The sequence below is a fragment of the Pinus tabuliformis genome, chromosome 6 (genome assembly GCF_031772625.1).
Source record: "Pinus tabuliformis cultivar Carrire ecotype Pingquan chromosome 6, CPIR1, whole genome shotgun sequence".
NCBI classification, from domain to species: Eukaryota; Viridiplantae; Streptophyta; class Pinopsida; order Pinales; family Pinaceae; genus Pinus; species Pinus tabuliformis.
The window spans coordinates 943,317,634-943,337,990 of NC_142292.1; positions in this window are offsets into that span (position 1 = coordinate 943,317,634).

Here is a 20,357-nt window from a genome sequence, read left to right on the forward strand (position 1 = left end):
AGGCTTTAATGTAGCTCATAGTAAGTGAGTGAGGAACTCATGAAGATAGAGAAGAAGATGACTACTGATAGTCATAACAGAGATACCAGAGGTTATGAGGAAGATCACAATAGAAGAAAAGTGAATAAGGAGGATTCCAAGGCAAATGACAAGAGAATGATTCAAGAGGAGCGTGACAAGGAGATTGAAGAGTTAAAAGAACAACTCAATGTATTAAGGATGATACTAGAGGAAACCAAAGACAAGGTTGGGTCTTGAGGAAAAAGCAAGTGAAGTGGTCTAAGTTACAGAGAAGGCTACAACAGAGGCAAGTGAAGTGGCTGATGAAAGAACTCAGAGAAGCTGAGTTGGAAATGGAAGTTTCCATTTGTAAGCAGAATAGGGTGAAGTTCTGGGTGAAGATGAATACTGGAGATCTATGAAAGACCTTATGTATTGTGAGAATTCAAGACAGCAAGGAGATATGATGACTGAAGCATCAAGTGAGACCATAAGGGCTTATGTTTTTAAAACTGATAATTTGTGTATGATTGTAGATATTGCAAGAGAAAAGCAACTTTGTGAAGATGTCTTCAGAATGGATGAAGATCTTGAAGTAAAAGGTGACAAAGAAAATTTCTCAGAAGAGGAAGAATTTGACTAGTTACAGCAGAAAGAGTCTATGTATGAGTTACTCTATGAGAGAAGACATCCATTTGAAGTTGTCATAGAGATGGAAGATCAGGATCTTATTCTGATGAAGAATGAATAAATATTGTCTCAGGGAGGTAATCTAATGAATTTGATTAATGTTATTGATGAAGAACAAATGCAGGGGAATATTAATGCAGATGATGGGGCAAGGATAGCTCTTGAAGAAGGTTTACAGAGAGAAAGCAAGGAAAAGTGTATTGAAGAAGAAGGACATCTACTGAAAGATGTTAAGAAAGAAGAAGACTATGCAAAAGATTTAGCAAAGGGAGAAAGGACATATGATGATTTGTCAATAACAAAGGAAGGTATGGAAAATTGTGCGAAATTTCCAAATTCTACTCCAATTGAAATTATTGAGTTACATGGAAAATTAGACTTTCAAAGAAGGGAGTTGGAAAAGCAGAGGATGTATACTCAAGATAAATTACTAAAAAAGGAAGACAAAGAAATTGTCATGAATGATAATCATAAGGAAAAGGGGATGGTAATAAAAGTTTAGCAACTTGACATTACAGAAGGAGGAGTTCATTACTGTGAACCAAAGCAGAGAGATATCATTGAAACAAATGATATGAAGGAGAGTTTAAATCAACATACTAATGTGTTGACAAAAGAATTGGAAGAAAAATTAGAGTAGCATACTGAGATGTTGCCAGAGAAGGAAAAGGTAATGAGGCCTCATATTTTTAATTCTGCTAATTGTTATGTGATTACAAGATTTGATGAAAATGAGACAGACATGTTTCAAGATGAAGAGTCAATTTTAGAACTGAAGAAGATTGGAAGTTGCCAGGTCAGACATGCTGATAAGGAAAAAGAAAAGCATGAAGATACTGTGCTTGGAGGAGTTAAATTGATTGTCAGAATCAGTCAAGGAAGTGAAGGACAATTACTGAGGGTTGTCAAAGAAGAGGAAGGAAAATATGCTGGCACTAATGAACAATATAGTGATGTATTTGAGGGGAATCAAGTACAAAGGAAATTGTAGGAAAAATTATTTTTTGAAAGTAAATTTACAGACATTGAACAGAGGTTGTTTGGAAAGTCACAAGAGGGTAAGAATGAAAGGGCGGTAGTAAGAATCCAACAACTTCAAAGAGAAGACAGTAAACAATAGTTTGAAGATGAGTGGATAGAGTACAACAACAAATGGCAAAGTAATTATTATTCAAAAGATAAATTGGACACAAAGATTGAAAAAATAATAAGATTGATGATGAAGGTGCCTTAGAAGAAAGCAGCAGTAAGAAGGCCAAGGAGCAACACAAAGAGAAAGACATCAACAGACTGTGAAAGCATAGCTAGTGGAGAAAAGCAACATAAAATGTGGAAACCTGGAGAACAACAACAAACAACAACAACAACCAAAGACAAATTACAGAACAAACTATGGGATCTAAAAAGACAAAGGTCGGAAGCACACGATCAGGAGATCATGATTATTTTAACCTTGGGAGTCTGATGCAGGAGCATCCAGCTCAGCAATTTCATTACATTCTAGTTAACTTAGGGGGTCTTGTGTTTTCAAGGAAGTTGGATTCCTATGTGTGTAATTATTAATGTTTTAAGTGATTAGAATAGGAATTAATTAGATATTGTAAGGATATTTGTAAATTCTCTCGAATGTAGGAGAACATGAGTGATGATGAGTGATTAGTGGGGATTGAGATAGTTGGAAATCAATTGTAAATCTTAGACTAGAAAGTGGTATCATGATTCGTGGAGCTAGAGAGGATTCTTAGGGATTAGTGGAGATAAAAGTGGACTTAGAGGATATTCAAGATTTAGTTTAGTAGATTAAGGTTCTGAGCGAGAATTGGTTAACAGAACCTTTTGTATAAATGTGTGCCTAAAAGGCATAGAGTTAATCAGTCAGAGAGTTAGTCAGTAGTCATTCAGTCAGTCGTTAGTCAGTCTGTCAATTAAGATTACGGGTAGGTAGGGAAAGGCCACTGATATAGAAGATCAGGCCGAGAAGAAATTCCCGTGTAAATGTTTGTTTATTAATACAAATAACTTGATTTCTGAGTTTGTGTGATGTGTATTGAGTAATTGAATTAAAGATTGTGTGTGGACTAGAGTAAATTTGCGTAACATAGGTTTACAGGTGTGCAAAACCAGAGAAGAAGTGCAGAGAAGAGTGTTATAGATAGTATTGGAGAAAGCCTTCAATGTTACAACGAAGGTAATGCTGTAAGGTTTCCTAAAACATAAGGAATTATGAAGGAAGCATAAAAGCGTGAAGGAATGAAGTAACAGAGGGGAGAACGAGATCAGAACAAGTAAATATCATGAGGAGAGATCAAATACCCAAGCAGAAAGCCGAATGGCTATTACACAGTAAGAAATAATAGAACATAACAGTGCATAAGAACTGCTGGGTTAGTCAGATCAATGGATGAGGTTGTGTGCGATATACAACTAAGATTAAGTCGTGAAAATAAAGTCAAGAAGATGAGTGGAAGAGATTAACACCACGTGTTAGCAGAAGGACGGAGCGGTCTTCGCAAGGGATAAGTAGTTTCCCATGCACCCTAAAGGTGGTAAGCAGTCTTTCAAAATTTCACGTGATTACCTTTAGCAGTTGACACATAGCACACGATGGAAAGAGAAAACCACCTTTCTCACGTGCTCTCGTCCTGATATCAGTTGTGCATGATTTCATGCAAGATTGCGCAATAACCGTTGGATCGAGCGGGATTGGTCAACAACAGAGATCAGCTAACCTAGTTGGTGAGCGAGTTGCACGATAACCATTGGATCGAATGAGACAGATCAATGGTGGAGATCGACAAAGCTAGTTGGCGATCGGGTGATGTGATAACTGTCAGATTGAGGAATGAGATCGATGGCGGAGAGTAATGTGCTAAGGAGAGCCTCGATATATGTGCCATGTAAAAAGCAAGTTATAGATGAAAAAACTACTCAGTTATTCTTTCAAAATGTTTGTGTGCATTTTGGATTGTCCATATCCATTATTAGTGATCGAGATTCTTGCTTTGTGGGGAATTTTTTGTCAAACTTGTGGGGATTCATGGACACAAAATTGAAAAAGAGTACAACATTTCATCCACAAACAAATGGTCAAACAGAGGTAGTGAACAGAGTAGTGATACATCTTTTGCATGGGTATTGCAGCAAGCATACTAAGTTGTGGGATGAATAGTTGCACTATATTCAACATGCTTATAACCGAGCCAAGAATTCTACTCAAACTTTGCCATTTGAGGCATGCATGGGATACTTTCCTAAATCTCCTTTGGATTTTATTTTTGGCAAAGATGTTGATATTGAAGGTCATAGCGACATAGACAAAGCAATAAAGCTCATTGAACAAATACAATTAGTACACCAAAAGGTTAAAGAATAGTTTGAGAAAAGCCAAGGCAAGTACAAAGCAAGGCACGACAAGCATCATCAAGATCACAATTTATAATTTGGTGATGAAGTTTGGCTTCACAGTAACAAAGAGAGGCTCCAAGGGGAACGTAAAAATCTCAAACCAATTAGATATGGTCCATTCAGAATTTTGGAAAAGATTGGTAATAATGCCTTCAGGTTGGATTTTCCTTCATATATGCAAATTTATGCTGTTGTTAATGTTCATAATTGAAGGTTGTATGAGCCTCCTTTGATTAAATATCAAGGAGAGAATAATCAAATTCCATCTATTAAGGAATTTTCTCCAGAATTCCTTGATGTGCTTCAGCAAGGCACTATACTTGACAGAAGAACAAGGACAACAACAAGGGGAAGTATTGATTATCTTCGAGTGGGGCTCAAGGGTAAAATCCCTTCAAAATCCAAATGGATAGAGGTTAGAAATGTGAGGGAACTGTACCCTCACCTGCTGAACAATTGAAAGTGATACTTTTGGGGTCCAAAAGGCTTCCAAAGGGGAGGAGTGACCAGGCGCTCAAAATTAGGCTCAAAAATCAAAGTGCCAGAATCTTGATAAACTTAGCTTTATGTCGAAGAGCTCATCATTTTGATTCCAATGGTGTGAATGACACTCAAATCAGAGCTCATATGAAGAAGTTATAGCAAGTCAAAGTTCATGTTTGACTTACTCACGTGGCAGGCCATAATTGGTCCCCACATGTCGAAAATCACAATTGTAGGCAGGTCGGCGTTAAAAATTGGCCTCTGAACAAGGAAGTGTATGATGTGATAATGTATGCGGGAAGGCTTTAAATAATAATCTGGAGGCATGATGCGATGGATCACAATAGCAAATCGACAAAGGGTCGGCATTATAGAATCGGCCCTCAAAAGGTACTGGGTTGAGATGTGATTTCACAATCGTAAATCACAACATGTTGCAAAGTCCCACATATCTAAGGCCCTGGTACTCTGTTGATTGCGAAAGGATCCTAGATGTGAAATATTTAAAAGCTCCAATTAAAAGTTCTATTGGGTTCACTGAATCGTAATCACATATCGCCTGCTTGGTTCACAGTCCATAAAACTATAAGATACTACTGATTCCGATTGGTGATAATACAGTTGGTGCTGGCATCTTATGAGCTTCCGCACAGTGAAATTTTCATCCAATTAACAGATTTTTGGAGCTAATTTGTAGGATCATGTTGGGTTTGGAGCAATTTGTGGAACGAATAGTGGGAAAACAAGGGGAAGTCATAACTTCTTCATTTTTCCACCAAATTGGTTGCAAAAAGAGGTTAGATAGCCATTTTTGAGTATTCTGGATTGATTGGAGTAGGTTTCAGGAGCATTTGAGATTTGTAAACACAAATTTTTACACTTTTGAGCATAATAGAGAGGCCCAAGCCATTGGAAGCTAGACCAATAAGACGTAGCCTAGGAGGGGTGAAATACTTTATAATGTTCTTGTTGTAATGTGTTTTTGATGATGTTTTATACATGTTTATGTTGTTGTTTAGTTTCTGGTTTATGTTAAATTGCTCATAAAATCAACATAAAAACTCTTCATTTTACTTACAAAAATTGATGAATCCTTAAGCACAATGAAAGCATTTTGTTTTATAATTTGAGGAAGATCTTAGCACTGCAAAATAATATTCTAAACTGGATCAATTTGTGAGGTCAAATTGCCCTATATATAGCAGTCTCTCCCTCCTATTTGGGCCGACTTGAACTAGTGAGGCTGACTTGACTTTAAGTGCACCAAAAATTCATTCTTTGAGTCGACATGAAGAGGAGACTTGTCTTTACTTTAGAGGATCAACTTTGACATATTTCTTTGACTCTGTACATATATTTACATAGTGTAACATGCTGACATGGGTATTTAACAATTTCATTGACTCTTTGACTTTCCTAGAAGCACTTAAACATTTTCTTGACATATCAAATGGGAAAGAACGTGGGAAAATATTAAGGATACAAATTTATTTTAAAGTTTATAAACCTTGGTGAATCTTACTAGTGGTTAACCTGCAAAGTATAAAATTCTCTAAGATACTTTTGTAAAAATATTTAAATTTATATTGATTTTGCATAGTGTTTGTAAAATTTTGGCAATTTTAAAGGTAAAATAATTTTATACTATAAAATTTGGGCGAATCATTTTTAGAAAAAACTCGAAATTGTCAAATATTTTTTTGGAAAAAACAAGGAAAATTAGCCCACATGCGAATATTGGCCCCTAAAAATAATCCCATTCTTGATAGTGACAAAAATAATAATTCTTTTTCTTTTACAAGTACAGAGATTAAAATTACATTTATAAAGACTGAACCTAGTTACACTTTCTTCAACACTCCCTCTTAACTATGGATGTATTCATAAATCATTACAAGGTGTTTTGAAATTTTCAATTTGAAGAATTCACATAAGAGAAATTGGATTGGCAATCCATCTCTTATAGCATCATAGTAACCAAAATTGTTTCCACAAAAAGGCCTTGGCTGACAACTCTATCTCTCGTCATATCAAAGCACAATGTTGACGAGGCCAATGACTATAAACACCTCCATCATTGTCTCTCAAGGTACATACCCACCCGGGTGTTCACTGAGTATGACCTTCTAGGACTATTCTTGTCTTGGGTTACGGGCCCTCAAAGAATATTGATCCTCTTGCCTACGCTTATCTTGGATTCCTTGCACATCCTCAAAGAGAATCAAATGCTAAATGATTACCCAATCCTCTATTCTTTCTTCCCAAGTGATGACAAGAATGTTGTGTCTATCTCTCCCTCTAAAATAGGGAAGGTATTCCCATTCCTATAAAGGAATGTACCCAAGCTCCCTCTAACCAGGGGCTTGGCCAAGCTCCCTCTTAATTAGGGACTTGTCAGAGCTCCCTTTCAACTAGGACTCTTCTTTTCAGCAATAACTTCTTTTTGTGGGTCCTTCAACTGCTAGATCAATTTATTTCCTTGATGTCATGAGATTCAGTCGAGCTTCTTCCTTGTAGGGTATTAGCTATCCATCAATTTCCTTCTTCGTTTGTCATGTCATTATTCTCTTCATGGAAAGTGGCTTACTTGATACATATCTAGAACCTTCTTCATATGGCTACTTCTTTCTCATCATGCTTCTTTCTAGAATTTCCATCCTCCATATGAATGCTTGTTGTACTAGAAATTACAACTCTTGTTCCAATAGCCCTGCATGACCTCATCTAGATATTACTCAAGAAAAAAAAAATCAAAACATAACATTAAGTCAAACAATACCTTTTGAGATGGCTCTTCATCGTGACATCTTGTTGGCTTGAATCCTACACATCCTGCATTTTCACATCTCCAAGGCCTTTCTAGGTGTCATGGGTCCTTTGATCTTTTTCTTCCTTTGCTAGAATTATTGTGCCTTCTTCTAGGATATGTCTTAACAAATTTGTTGGATGTTGATTCCTAGTGTCTATGGTCTCTTTATCTCATGTGCTTCTTTATAGGTTCTCTTGTCAGTCACCTCATACTTCCTATGAGGAAATTTCTCACGTTGGCTTTTATTAGAGTGTAAATAATGTCTTTCACACATATTTTTAATGAAAGAGATCTATCCTTTTTCTTGACCATGCTACTAGAGAAATTCCCATGCTCATTAACACAAATGATGATATGACTTCATTGAAAACATAGATGGATACATATCTCATCTTATTTCTTTCCTTAATCATCTATGCTTCCTTTGACATCTTCCTAGATTGAGATGACCTCAATCTCCTTTTCTTTTATTTATCTTCCTTGCCTACATATCATCCTTTCTTGGATACCCATAAGTGGAATTCCCATTAAGACATCTGCCTTTTCTAAAAATAATAAACCTTCTATTGAAGATTCCACCGGAGGATCCTTATAATCATTATCTTGCAAATGCTTCTTTTTCTGATGATAGTGGCCTTCTAAGATGATTCTTCCTACTCATGATCATTCCTTTATGCATTGATGAGGTCATTCAATGGTTACATCCTTCCTATATTGAATTTATTTGTTTGAGATATCTCTACACAATGCTCCTATACTCCTAAAGGTTCCATTATTATAAATCATGCATTCTATCCTACTCCTACATATTCCTATGATACCCAAAACTTTAAAAAGAACTTTTTGTGAAGAAGTTGATCTCAGTCATATTAGAGATCCAGAGGAGCTTCCTTATTTTGCTTCTTCTCTTCTTCTTTCACTTCTTAGGTAATGTGGGATTCTTCTCATTTACTTTTATTATTGTCCTTGTTGAACTTAGGACAATCCCTTTTATAGTGTCCATATTCTTGGCAGCCAAAGCATTGGAATTTTGACATATCTCTTTTACTCTTTCTCTGTGGACCAAAATTTCCAAATTTCCCTTTTCTCTTGGCCATAGCAGAAAATGCTTGCTCCTTTGATCCCACATCGTCTTTGGCTTTGAGTCTAGTATCTTAAATTTTTCATAGATACCAAAGTTCATTCAACGGGGTAGCTTCCTTCTTGGCATATGTACTGGATGTGAAGTTGCCCCATTCCTCTAGTAATGCATTGAGCACCACAATTGTCATCTCTCTCTCTGACATAACATCTCCTAGTTCTTGTAGCTAGTCTCTCATCTTAGAGATCTTCATGAAGTAGGGAGCTATTCCTTCTTCTTTGGATATCTTCATTTTATATGATTCATTACGCAACGATATCAGTTCTCCAGCTGTACTAACTGAGAATATCTCCACTGGCTTATCATAGATTTATTTAGATGTTTCAAGTATGGAAACATAAGGAATGGGAGGGTCCCTGATGGATTCTATCAGAATCCTTTGAGCCCTTGTTTCATCCTTATTATACTTTGCTAGGGCTTGAGTTTGATCATTTGAAGGAACAATTATATTCCCTTTGATGTAGTCCATAATTTCATTTTATTTGAGAATTAGATCAGTCCTCTTTTTCCACACAAGGAAATTAGCAGTCCTAACCAATTTTTTGCTTTCCTTGCAAAAATACATTTTGATATGTTCAGAATAGGACATAAAAATACTTACTTGAGAGAGTTGTTGTGAAGAGATCTTGCAACTTCCTTGGAAATTTGATGATTTGACTTTTAGATCTTGGAGTTCTTCAAGCTGCTTTCTTCAAGGTGCCTTGTGAGAGATCTGCTTCGTGATGAAGACTTCTCAGTATGTAGTTCTAGAGATATTCAATGACGGGCCTTGATCTTGGGTGCCTTTCTTTGAAGATGAAGAATCTTTAATGGAGACTCTTCTTGGATGATCCTTCTTGTAGATGCCTTTAGATGGAAGGGTTTCTTCTTTCTTTTTTCCCAGAATGGTAGTCCTTCTTGATGGATCTAGGAAAGGAGATGGTATTCCTTCTTATTTTGATGGATATGTAGCCCTATATTGTTGATGCTTCAACCTTTGTGTTCTTGAGATTCCCTTCCTTGATGTGTCACCTTATCTCTAATACCATGTTGAAGAATCTAGGGCATCTATGTTAGGATGAGATTCTTCTGACGATGATAACTATTTGTGAGGTACTTTTTACTTTTTCTTATTAGCACAATATTCTCTTATTATTATTAGTGTGTATTCTCTTACTTCATAAAACAGTTACCAAAACAAGAGAGACAATAATAAAAGATGTTGGCTCTCAGCCAGGGAAAAACCTCTCTTTCCTAGAGAGGAAAACCCTTTTGTAAATTTCTCTTATTGAAGCTTCAATTGAAAAATGCCAAATGCTAGACCCTTGACAAGTAGATTCTCCAAACAAAAGACATAGTCTCTCTTTCATTTGTCCTTTAACTAATGCCTCCTTCTACACTGCACCCTGGCCTCTTCCTTCACTCTTCTTCCGACAACTGAAGGCACTTTCTGCAGAAACCCTAGGTCTCCTTAGAGACCTCTATTTTGTGTCTTACTTTCCTTTTCAACCTTGCTTGGCATTCTTCTATCTCCTTGATACTTAGACTAGAGAATGTGGCTTTTCTTGAGATATATCTTCAAGTTAGAGGCTGATCCTATTAACCCTACTACAACTCTGATTTCTTTGCACGTGTGTCTGATCTAGGGCTTAAAATAGACTCTTTTACTAGCTCTCCTTCTTCTCTTTAGGTGGGACCTACTTCTCTTGAGATGGAGGCGTATTAAGAGCCACTTCTTAGCCCAATTGAACTCTATTATGTTGCTGCACTGGTGGATTTGATTGTAGGTTTTAATGCCGTACAGAAATTACCTGCATACGAATTCTAAAACACAGAAAATAAACAATGCGAGAGCATAATACATAAAACACATATACACAGATATTTTTACCTAGATCCCAAAACCGGGACTACTAGCTTGATTTTTCATTATGTTCCTTTCAATGTTACAATACAAATTTATACATGATGAAGCATCCAATACCATGGACTGAAAACCATCGTGTCCAAAAAACATGTGCGAAATTCATGCACAAAACCATAGGTGGGTCCACCCAAACTAACATGGGGTCCAAAACCAAAATTTTCTGGGGCATTGTCCCAGACCCCATAAAGTGGGGTTACGGGTACACCTCAAACCCCTTGTGATCCCCCCCACTACACAATCGGTGCAACGAAGGGGGGGCTTCGCCCCCCCTCTAACCCCCCGGTTAACTACGTGGGCTAGTCATGGAAAGAATATAACACAACCCAACATTCTTCCACTTGTTGTTTTCTTTCCACAGGGGGCCAAAAGAGAGCTTAGTCATTTTTCCAGCCCTGAAATGCCCATCATCTCTCTACACCAAGAGAACTTATTAGAGCTCATAGATTTTGTCAATGCATCTACAGTATTCTTCAAAGTGTCCACCTTTACCAGCAACACTTTTTTTGCTTCTATCATATCCCTCACAAAGTGATACTGAACATCAATGTGCTTTGTCTTTGAATGATATGCGGGGTTCTTTGCCAAGAAAATTGCACTTTGATTGTCACAGTCTATCCTTATAGCTCCCTGTACTAACCCCATACTTGAAAATAATCTTTGCAACCAAACTGCTTCCTTGCTTGCATGAGTGGCTGCCATGTATTCTACCTCTGTAGTTGATAGTGCCACTGCATATTGTTTCTTACTCATCCAACTGACTGCACCTCAAAATAGGGTAAACACATACCCACTTGTAGATCTTCTCTGATCCAGATCTCCAACCCACTCTACATCAACAAAGCCACGAATATTGTTGGGTTGTGTTATATTCTTTCCACGACTAGCCCAAGTAGTTAACTGGGGGGTCAGAGGGGGGGCGGAGCCCCCCCTTCGTTGTGCCGATTGGGGGGGGTGCCACAGGGGGTTTGAGGTGTACTCATAACCCCACTTTATGGGTTCCTATGGTTTTGTGCATTATTTTCGCACATGTTTTTTGGACACAATGGTTTTCGGTCCATGGTATTGGAGGCGATGGTTTTCGGTCCATGGTATTGGATGCTTTGGCATGTATAAATATGTATTATAACATTGAAAGGAACATAATGAAAAATCAAGCTGGTAGTCCCGGTTTTGGGATCTAGGGGAAATCTCTGTGTATATGTGTTTTATGTGTTATGATCTCGCATTGTTTATTTTTTGTGTTTTAGAATTTGTATGCAGGTAATTTCTGTATGGGGTTAAAACCTACATTTGGTATCAGAGTAGTTTTGGCTTCAAGGGGACACCTTTGTTGCTGAGGGGTTTTGCTCGAGCCTGTGGTAGACCCTGTTCAGTGGGAAATCTGCGAGATCGATTCTAGTGGTGAAAGAAGATGGCGAGCAGTGGAAAGATAGAGATCAAGAAATTTAACGGTCAGAGTTTTGAGTTGTGGAAAATCAAGATGGAGGATCTGTTGGTGGATAAATATCAGTGGGTCGTGGTAGATCTAGATACTAAACCAACGAGAGTGTCTGATGAAGAATGGAAGAAGTTGGATTGGAAGGTAAAGAGAACAATACAATTGTGTGTCTCAGATTCAGTATTGCTGAATGTATCAGGGGAAGCTACGACGAAGTCTTTGTGGGACAAGTTAGCGACTTTGTACCAATCTAAGTCTCTGGTGAATAAACTGTTCCTGCGAAAAAATCTACCTAACTTGAGGATGAAAGATGGAGACTCGGTGACAGAGCATCTGAACGCATTTAATATTGTTGTAAGTCAGTTAGCATCTGTTGATATTAAAATTTAAGATGAAGATAAGTGCATCAGTTTGTTGTGTTCTCTACCAGATTCGTGGGATAGTCTGGTTATTGCAATAGGTAGCAATGCAACTGCCTTGCAGTTTGATGAAGTAGTCTCATCCTTGCTGACAGAGGAGATGAGACGAAAAAATATGGAGAGCCAGAATGGTGATGGCTTGTCTGTACGAGGACGGTCCCAGAACAGAAACAAAAATAAGTCATTGAGTGGGAGATCTAAATATCCAGGAAAACCTGTAAAGGTGGTGTGCTAGAAATGCGGAAAGGAAGGGCACTACAAAAGGGACTGTAAATCTAAAGCTCCTAATAAAGGAAAGGATCTGATGATGATCCTTCTGCAGAGGCGAAAACCACCTCAAATGAAGGTGGGGATGTGTACTTGGCTTCTTCAAGCACACATGTAGATCGTGAGGCATGGTTGATTGACTTAGGTGCATCCTTTCACTTCACTCCCCATTGAGAGAGTGGTTCTGCGAGTATGAGAAATACGATGGTGGTGATGTCTTCTTAGGGGATGATAGGAAGGCTAGAATCATTGGTTGCGAAAAAGTAAAGTTGAAGTTGCAAGGTGGAAGGGTTAGAACACTTCCAGGTGTTCTGCATATTCCTGCATTGGCCAGAAATCTTATTTCTGTAAGCAAGCTAGATGATGCAAGTGTAAAAATAGTGTTCAAGAAGGATACCTGCAAAATGGTTCGGGGAGAACTGGTATTGATGCGGGGAGTTCGAATTGGAACTCTATACAACCTGCTAGGTAGCACTGTTCTTGATGGGTGCAATAGTTTTGTGGTTCCTAAAAGTGGAGCAGAAAATCTAGTGGTCTCTGGAGAGAAGACCATGTTGTGGCAACAAAGGCTTGGACATATTGGAGAGAAGGGCCTTCAAATACTTCATGGTAAATGTATGGTAGAAGGTATGAGTAATAGCTCTCTGGATTTTGAATTCTATGAAAATTGTGTATATGGGAAGTAGAATCGGGTGAGTTTCCCCTCTGGTAGTAAGAGGGCGAAATAGATATTAGAACTTGTGCACAGTGATGTGTTTGGACCTATGAAGGTTCCATCACTGGGTAAGTTTGTGCACTATGTATCATTTATAGATGACTTCTCAAGGAATACATGGATATATTTCCTTAAGAAGAAATCTGAAGCCTTTAACAGGTTTAAAGAATTTAAGGCTCTCGTGGAAAATCAGATAGAGAAGAAGATAAAGGTGCTGAGGACAGATAATGGTGGAGAGTTTTGCAACAAGGAATTTGAAGAATTCTGTAAGAAGTGTGGTATAGCACGATAGAAGACTATTCCATATACACCTTAGCAAAATGGAGTTGCAGAAAGAATGAATAAGACGTTGATGGAAAGGGCAAGAAGCATGCTCAGTGGTGCCGGGTTAGGACAAGAATTCTAGGCAGAGGCGGTGGATACTGCATGTTACCTAGTCAATAGGTCACCTTCATCCGTGTTGAAGGATAAGATTCCACCAGAGGTATGGACTTGTAAGAAACCCTCTCTTTCACATCTGAGGGTATTTGGATGTGATGCATATGTACATGTTCCAAAGGAGAATTGAACCAAGTTGGATAGTAAATTTGAAAAGTGCATCTTTATTGGGTATAAGGATGGTTTAAAGGGTTATAAGCTTTGGAACCCAGTCACATGGAAGGTTGTGTACAACCAAGATGTGGTGTTCAGAGAGGTAAAAGATGTAATTAAACATGAAGTCCAACCAAAGGAACCTCAGAAGATAGAGTTTGAGCTTAAGGAGGAAGAATCAGACTCTAGAGCAGAGGAGGAATCAGAAGATGAAGAGCCAGAAACTGCAGGTGTGAGAAGATCAGTTCGAGAAAGAAGGCAGCCAGAAAGGTATAGTCCATCTGCTTTCTGTTCAAATCTTGTTTTATCTATTATTGAAGATGATCCTAGAACTGTGAAGGAAGTAGTAGATTCAGAGGATGGAAAACTCTGGAAAGAGGCCATGGTTGATGAAATGGCATCTTTGCACAAAAATGAGGCTTGGGATCTGGTGGAGTTGTCGGCTGGAAGGAAACCCATTCGCAACAAATGAGTGTTCAAGAAGAAGAAAAATGCAGAAGGAAAGGTAGAGAAATACAAAGCTCATATGGTAGAAAAAGGTTATTCCCAGGTGTCAGGAATTGATTTTGGTGATATTTTTTCTCCTGTTGCCAAGGTAACTTCTATTAGATTACTTTTATTTGTTGCTGCTGCTTTTGATTTTGAGGTAGAACAGATAGATGTGAAGACAATATTTCTTCACGGGGATCTGGAACAAGAAATATACATGAAGCAACCTGAAGGCTTTATGGTGAAGGGTATGAAAGAACTGGTATGCAAGTTAAAGAAGTCCCTGTATGGGTTAAAATAGTCACCAAGGATGTGGTATCAGAAATTTGATACATTTATACAGGGACTTGGCTTCACCAGAAGCAAAGCAGATCACTGTGTGTATTTTAAATTAATTGGTGACTGTGTTATTTATCTGGTCTTGTATGTGGATGATATGTTGCTGGTTGGAAATGACAAAGAAATTATCCAGGATTTGAAGACCCAATTGTCCTCCAAATTCGACATGAAAGATCATGGTGCTGCAAACTATATTTTGGGCATGGAAATTAAAAGAGATCGGGCAAAGAGGAAGCTTTGGTTAAACCAGAGGAAGTATGTCGAGACAATACTGTAGAGGTTTAATATGCAGGATAGTAAACCGGTGAAGGTTCCTATTCCTGTAGGTGTGAGGTTATTTGCTGAACAGTGTCCCAAGACAAAAGAAGAGGAAGAGGACATGTCCCGTGTTCCATATGCAAGTGTAGTCAGTAGCTTGATGTATGCAATGGTCTGTACTAGACTAGACATTGCACATGTAGTGGGAGTATTGAGCTGGTTTATGTCAAAATCAGGGAAGGAGCACTGGACAACAGTGAAGCGGGTTTTCAGGTATTTGCGTGGCACTAGTGATTATGGTTTGTGCTACCAAGGAAGATCAAGATTGGATAGAATGTTGAATATTCGTGGCTTTGTTGATGCAGAGTGGGCTGGAGATCTGGATCAGAGAAGATCTACAAGTGGGTATGTGTTTAACCTATTTGGAGGTGCAATCAGTTGGATGAGTAAGAAACAATCTGTAGTGGTACTATCAACTACAGAGGCAGAATACATGGCAGCCACTCATGCAAGAAAGGAAGTAGTTTGGTTGCAGAGACTATGCTCAAGTATGGTGTTAGTACAGGGAGCTATAAGGATAGACTGTGAAAGCCAAAGTGCAATTTTCTTGGCAAATAACCTGGCATATCATTCAAAGACAAAGCACATTGATGTTCAGTATCAGTTTGTGAGGGATATGATAGAAGAAAAAAAGGTGTTGCTGGTAAAGGTGGACACTTTGAAGAATACTGCAGATGCATTGACAAAATCTGTGAACTCTGAGAAGTTCTCTTGGTGTAGAGAGACAATGGGCATTTCAGGGCTAGAAAAATGACTAAGCTCTCTTGTGGCCCCCTGTGGAAAGAAAACAACAAGTGGTAGAATGTTGGGTTGTGTTATATTCTTTCCACGAGTAGCCCACGTAGTTAATCTGGGGGTTAGAGGGGGGGCGGATCCCCCCTTCGTTGCGCCGATTGTGTAGTGGAGGGGGGTGGGGGGAGGTCACAAGGGGTTTGAGGTGTACCCGTAACCCCACTTTATGGGGTCCGGGGCAGCATCGTGGAAAATTTTGGTTTTGGACCCTATGTTAGTTTGGGCGGACCCACCTATGGTTTCGTGCATGATTTTCGCACATGTTTTTGGACGCGATGGTTTTCGGTCCATGGTATTTGACACGATGGTTTTCGGTCCATAGTATTGGATGCTTCGGCATGTATAAATATGTATTATAACATTGAAAGGAACATAATGAAAAATCAAGCTGGTAGTCTCGGTTTTGGGATCTAGGGGAAATCTCTGTGTATATGTGTTTTATGTGTAATGCTCTCGCATTGTTTATTTTCTGTGTTTTAGAATTCATATGCAGGTAATTTCTGTATGGGGTTAAGACCTAAAAATATCCAACGTTCTGTCCAATCCTGGTCTTCCTTGGTAGCACAAACCATAACCACTAATGCCACACAAATACCTAAAAACCCGCTTCACTACTGTCTAGTGCTCCTTCCCTGGTTTTGACATAAACCAGCTCAATACTCCCACTACATGTGTAATGTCTGGTCTAGTACAGACCATTGCATACATTAGGCTACCGACTGCACTCACATATGGAACACTGGACATGTCCTCTTCCTCTTCTTGTGTCTTGGGACACTGTTCAACAGATAACCTCACGCCTACAGGAATAGGAACCTTCACCAGTTTACTATCCTGCATATTAAACCTCTGCAGTATTGTCTCGACATACTTCCTTTGGTTTAACCAGAGCTTCCTCTTTGCCCAATATCTTTTAATTTCCATGCCCAAAATATAGTTTGCAACACCAAGATCTTTCATGTCGAATTTGGAGGACAATTGGGTCTTCAAATCTTGGATAATTTCTGTCATTTCCAACCAACAACATATCATCCACATACAAGACCAGATAAATAACACGGTCACCAATTAATTTAAAATATACACAGTGATCTTCTTTGCTTCTGGTGAAGCCAAGTCCCCGTATAAATGTATCAAATTTATGATACCACACCCTTGGTGACTGTTTTAACCCATACAAAGACTTCTTTAACTTGCATACCAGTTCTTTCTTACCATTCACCGCAAAGTCTTCAGGTTGCTTCATATAGATTTCCTTTTCCAGATCCCCCTGAAGAAATTTTGTCTTTACATCCATCTATTCTACCTCAAAATCAAAAGCAGCAGCAACAGATAAAAGTAGCCTAATAGAAGTTACCTTGGCAACAAGAGAAAAAATATCACCAAAATCAATTCTCGGCACCTGGGAATAACCTTTTGCTACCAATCGAGCTTTGTATTTCTCCACCTTTCCTTTTGCATTTGTCTTCTTCTTGAACACCCATTTTCTGCCAATGGGTTTCCTTCCAGCCAGCAACTGCACTAGATCCTAAGCGCCATTTTTGTGCAAAGATGCCATTTCATCAACCATGGCCTCTTTCTAGAGTTTTACATCCTCTAAATATACTGCTTCCTTCACAGTTCTGGGATCATCATCAGTAATAGATAAAGCAAAATTTGAACAGAACGCAGATGGACTATACCTTTCTAGCTGCCTTCTTTCTAGAATTGATCTTCTCACACCCGGAGTTTCTGGCTCTTCATCTTTTGATTCCTCCTCTGTTGTAGAGTCTGATTCTTCCTCCTTTAGCTCAAACTCTATCTTCTCATGTTTCTTTGGTTGGACTTCATGTTTAATAACATCTTTCACCTCTCTAAACACCACATCTCGACTGTACACAACCTTCCTTATTGCTGGGTTCCAAAGCTTATAACCCTTTAAACCATCCTTATACCCAATAAAGATGCACTTTTCAGATTTACTATCCAAATTGATTCGTTTCTCCTTTGGAACATGTACATATGCATCACATCCACATACCCTCAGATGTGAAAAAGAGGGTTTCTTACCAGTCCATACCTCTTGTGGAGTCTTATCCTCCAACGTTGATGAAGGTGATTTGTTAACCAGGTAACATGCTGTCTCCACTGCCTCTACCTAGAATTCTTGTCCTAACCCAACACCACTGAGCATGCTTCTTGCCCTTTCCATCAACATCTTGTTCATTCTTTCTGCAACTCCATTTTGCTGAGGTGTATATGGAGTAGTCTTCTACCATGATATACCACACTTCTTACATAAATCTTCAAATTCGTTACAGCAAAACTCTCCACCGTTATCTGTCCTCAGCACCTTTATCTTCTTCTCTGTCTAGTTTTCCACCAGAGCCTTAAATTCTTTAAACCTGTCAAAGACTTCAGATTTCTTCTTAAGGAAATATATCCTTGTATTCCTTGAGAAGTCATATATAAATTATACATAGTACATAGACTTACCCAGTGATGGAACCTTCACAAGTCCAAACACATCATTGTGCACAAGCTCTAATATATGTTTCGCCCTCTTACCACTAGAGGGGAAACTCACCCGGTTCTGCCTCCCATATACAAAATTTTCACAGAAATCAAAATCCAGAGAGCTATTAATCATACCTTCTACCATACCTTTACCATGAAGTATTCAAAGCCCCTTCTCTCCATTATGTCCAAGCCTTTGATGCCATAGCATGGTCTTCTCTCCAGAGACCACTATATTTTCTTCTCCACTTTTAAGAACCACAGAACTATTGCACCCATCAACAACAGTGCTACCTTGTAGCTTGTATAGTGTTCCAATCCAAACTCCCTGCATCAATACCAGTGCTCCCCAAACCATCTTGCAGGTATCCTTCTTGAACACTGTTTTTACACCTGTATCATCTAGCTTGCTTACAGAAATCAAATTTCTGGTCAATGCAGGAATATGCAGAACACTCGGAAGTGTTTTAACCCTTCCACCTTGCAACTTCAACTTTACTTTTCTACAACCAATGATTCTAGCCTTCCTATCATCCCCTAAGAAGACATCACCACCATCATATTTCTCATACTCGCAGAACCACTCTCAATGGGGAGTGAAGTGAAAGGATGCACTTGAGTCAATCAACCATGCCTCATGATCCACATGTGTACTTGAAGGAGCCAAGTACACATCCCCACCTTCATCTGAGGTGGCTTTTGCCTCTGCAGAAGGGGCATCATCAGATCCCTTTCCTTTATCAGGAGCTTTAGATTTACAGTCCCTTTTGTAGTGCCCTTCCTTTCCACATTTCCAGCACACCACCTTTACAAGTTTTCCTAGAGATTTAGATCTCCCACTCGATGACTTATTTTTGTTTCTGTTCTAGGACCATCCTCGTACGGACAAGGCATCACCATTATGGCTCTCCATATTTTTCCATCTCATCTCCTCCGTCAGTAATGATGAGACTATTTCATCAAACTGCAAGGCAGTTGCATTGCTACCTATTGCAATAACTAGAATATCCCACGAATCTGGTAGAGAACACAACAAACTGATGCACTTATCTTCATCTAAAATTTTACTATCAACAGATGCTAACTGACTTACCATAGTATTAAATGTGTTCAGATGCTCTGTCACCGAGTCTCCATATTTCATCCTCAGGTTATATAGCTTTTTCTGCAGGAACAATTTATTCACTAGAGACTTAGATTGGTACAAAGTCCCTAACTTGTCCCACAAAGCCTTTGCCATAGCTTCCGATGATACATTCAACAATCCTGAATCTGAGACACACAATCGTATTGTTCTCTTTGCCTTCCAATCCAACTTCTTCCATTCTTCATTGGACACTCCTGTTGGTTTAGTACCTGGATCTACTGTAATCCACTAATCTTTATCCACCAATAGATCCTTCATCTTGAGTTTCCACAACTCAAAACTCTGACCATTAAATTTCTCGATCTCTATCTTTCCACTACTCGCCATCTTCTTTCACCACCAGAATTGATCTCGCAGATCTCCCACTGAATAGGGTCTACCACAGGCCCAAGCGAAACCCCTCAGCAACAAAGGCGTCCCCTTGAAGCCAAAACAACTTTGATACCAAATGTAGGTTTTAACCCCGTACAAAAATTACTTGCATACGAATTCTAAAACACATAAAATAAACAATGCGAGAGCATAATACATAAAACACATATACACAGAGATTTCCCCTGGATCCCAAAACCGGGACTACCAGCTTGATTTTTTGTTATGTTCCTTTCAATGTTACAATACATATTTATACATGCCGAAGCATCCAATACCATGGACCGAAAACCATTGCGTCCAAAACCACGTACCAAAAACCATCGCGTCCAAGAAAAATGTGTGAAAATCATGCACAAAACCATAGGTGGGTCCGTCCAACCTAACATAGGGTCCAAAACCAAAATTGGGGTTACGAGTACACCTCAAACCCCTTGTGACCCCCCCCCCCCCCCCGGGCTACACAATCGGCGCAATGAAGGGGGGGCTCTGTCCCCCCTAACCCCCCGGTTAACAATGTGGGCTAGTCATGGAAAGAAT